The sequence below is a fragment of the Saccostrea cucullata genome, unplaced genomic scaffold (genome assembly GCF_032062105.1).
Source record: "Saccostrea cucullata isolate Sc308-1 unplaced genomic scaffold, CSIRO_AGI_Scuc_v1 ctg3747, whole genome shotgun sequence".
Taxonomy (NCBI): Eukaryota; Metazoa; Mollusca; class Bivalvia; order Ostreida; family Ostreidae; genus Saccostrea; species Saccostrea cuccullata.
The window spans coordinates 32,634-36,354 of record NW_026936208.1 but is presented as its reverse complement, the minus strand read 5'-3'; positions in this window follow the sequence as shown (position 1 = coordinate 36,354).

The following is a 3,721-nucleotide window of genomic DNA, read 5'->3' as shown; positions in this document are numbered from 1 at the left end:
AAAATTCAGAAAAAATACCATTTTGAATAACACATAACTTAGGTTCTCTAAACAAAATCTTTATCCATTTTAAAAAATTCTCACCAAAATTAAAAAATCTGAGTACTTTAAAAATAAATCTCCAAGAAATAGAGTCAAATGCTTTCTCAAAGTCAATCAATAAAACAATACCTGAATGATCATTCTCTTTACAATAATGTATGATGTCATATAATAACCTTGAGTTTTCACCAATATATCTACCAGCAAGAAACCCTTTTTGATTTTCATGTATTACTTTTGACAGAATTGGTTTCATTCGATTTGCTAAGACACTAGATAAGAGTTTATATGTAATGTTCAATAATGTAATTGGTCGCCAATTTTTTAAGTGTTCCCTTGGCTTATTGCCTTTTGGTAGAATAGAAATAATTCCAAGCATCTGAGTATAAGATAATTGACCTACTTCATAGCTGTAATTAAAGGATTTGAGAATATATGAATTAATATCTGTCCAAAAAAACTTGAAAAATTCTGCTGTAAAACCGTCAGTTCCAGGTGTTTTGTCGTTCTTAAAATTTTTAAGAGCTTGAAGTATTTCTTGTTTTGTAATTTCAGCATTTAAAATGTTTTTCATATCATTATTTATTTTAGGAACCTCAAAGTTTTGGAATAAGTCTTCAATATTTACATCATCAAGCTCCTGATCTTTGTTTTCATATAATTTTTTGTAAAAGTTCCTTACTTCTTCTAAGATATCTGCTTGCTTATTTACATATTTACCATCATTATTGATTAAATTGCTAATATTTTTATTGACATAATTTCTTTTTTCTAAGGCACAAAAATATTTTGTAGGTTTCTCCCCATCTTCTATCCATTTACAATGACTTCTTAACAATAGCCCCTTCAATTCATATTTTCTAATTTCCTCTAATTCTGTCTCAAGGTCACTTATCATATCTAGATAAATTGACAAAGGGTAATTATTATACATATCATGTAAAATTCTAAGTTGATTTCCAATCTTTGCTTTGTGATCCCTCCTTTCTCGGGTCAAATTTGCAGATAATTGTATTGCCATATCCCTTATTTTCATTAATAGAACATCAAGAAAAAGATTATCTGGTATTCCTAACATTGATTCATCAATACGATATTCATTATCCGTTTCCCTTATAATTTTTTTAACATTTGTCACAAATTCTTTGTTTCTCAATAAGGAATTGTTAAAACGCCAGAATCCCTTTCCACGTTTAAATTCATTAATAGTAATATCTAATTCTATGATAGAGTGATCAGTCCTATAGCCTGGCATCATGTGAACATCATTTATAATTGATAAGAGTTCCTCTGATACTAAAAAAAAGTCAAGTCTAGCCTGTTTTACTGGGTTCTTCCTACTCCATGTATATTTTTTAGCATCTGGGTTTTTGATTCTCCAAGGATCTACTAAATTGAATTTTGATTTTAATTTTTCAATTTCAAGTTTATTTTTGGGATTGTTTTCTCTAACATAATTGTAACAGTCTAACTGGTAATCTTGTACTACATTCCAGTCTCCACACATAATTATAAAGTCAGTATCAAAAAAATCATCCATTTTATCACTTATTTCTGCATAAAATTTAGGATTATCTTTATTGTGACCATATAAATTAACCAAAGTGATTGAGTACTTGTTATCCACCATTATATTTGATATAATGAAATTCCCCTCATTATCACTATAAACTTTAGAAATTTTTATTTCATTTGTGTTATTAAAAAGGGTTAAAGTCCCTCTTGCATCTGATTTTCCTGAGCTGATGAGTATGTCATTACCCCATTGGGCATAAACTGAATTTTTCTCTAATTCTGTACAGTGGGTGTCTTGTAAACAATAAATAGATGATTTAAAATTTCTTAAATAGTTTAGGACATCCTTTCTTTTCATAGAATCATGTAAACCTCTGCAGTTTACAGAAGTAATTTTTAACTTAGTCATAGATTACACTACACAGTTGAATAAAGGCAAAAAAATATGCATGTTGCATACTCTCCATTCTTTCACACATATATCAAAAATGAAAAATACTTCCTGTATGGTAACAAAACAAATCAAGAAAATTCATGTATTACATCGCATTGGGTCTTTTTAATTTAACTTAGCCACCTAAATAAGATAGTGAACCGTAGTTCTCTCATAGAAAAAATAATAATAAATACAAGCTCCTCTAAGAACTTCTACCAGTAGTCTTTGTAATCTTTGTTGCAATTTAGGTATTTATTACATTAAAAAGAAAAAACCAATATGTCCCCATGTAATTTATACAGCAAACCATAAGCTGCCAAACAAATATATATCCTGAGACATACTACATGTAAATATGTTACAAGTTATCAACTATGACATAACACAGTAGTTCACAGATAACGATACCAAAAATTCTCAATATTTTACAAGTTATTAACAACTAAGGCATAACTCTGAATTTTACAGATATCATCCAAAGCTCAAAACACTGGTATTTTACTTTTAAACATCTGCAGCATACCTGAGTCTATCTTTCTAATAGCATCTAAAACATACTTATTATTTGACAAGTAAACAACACGATACCAACTGTAGCATAACTCAGCACTTTACAGATATACAAAACCTTCACCATATCATACTCCTACAACCTGTCATCTCCTGCAAATAATCTTGTTCTTATCTAGATCAATTAGAAGGAATCACTAAAAGCGAGCCATTCTTTTTCTCCTTTTTGTCGATACTCCAGAATCACATCGTCTTTCGTTTCACGGATTCTCGTCTTCATTCCTGATTTCCTGAGTTCATATGCCTTTTGAGCCAGCTCTGCCCTCTTTCTCTTCAAATGCACGGGTAGATCTGTTCGTATTGCATAGCCTTTCGGTAGGGTAGTGTTTCTGGCATGATTTAGTATCATATTACGGTCCTCCATAAGAACGAATTTAACAATGACTGCTTCTGGTGCTTCAGGTTTGTAACTGCTGTTGGGGTTTTTTGGAACCCTATGAGCGTTTTTAATCATTATAGACTCTGCTGTGGACATGCCCAATTTTTCACTCAAAAATTTCACAATAACCTCGTTTGAAACTTCATTCTCTGCTTTAGGAATGCCATAAAATAAGAGGTTGTATTTCCGAGATCTTAACTCTTGGTATGTAATATGATCTTGCAGTTCTTTTAAAGAAGCCTCAAGAAGGCTTACCTTTTTACTTTGGGGTTGTATAACCTCTGTGTTTAGCTTTTCTAAATCAGTTAATCGGTCATCTTGGTTTTGAAGCGCTGTTTTCATATCAGTTATCTCCTCCTTAATAACGATCAGCGTTTCCTCTACTTTTTTGTCAAGCGCAGTAAGCCTCTCGTTCATTGAACTCTCCAACTTCTGTATTAGATCAGAGAAAAGTTCCTTTAACTCTTTATTTGACACCTCATCGTTTTGCGCACTCTCCTTCTCCGTATCTTTTCTCTTCGGCATCTTGCACGAGCTTCCCGAATTTCCTTGTGCAAAGTAGTGACTAACAGTCTGTTGCATTTAACAAAGAGGAAAATACCTGAAATTCACCTAAAACACGAATGTCTTCACGTAATTAAGAAAACTATCTGCAATACCTCGTATCAAATATCAATGTTCACTTAGGAAAACAGAAAAAACGACCCTCTGCTCCTTCTCACTTCACGCCATTTGCGCAGCCACACCGGAAGTCGTTTCGCCACTACACTGATCTTGAT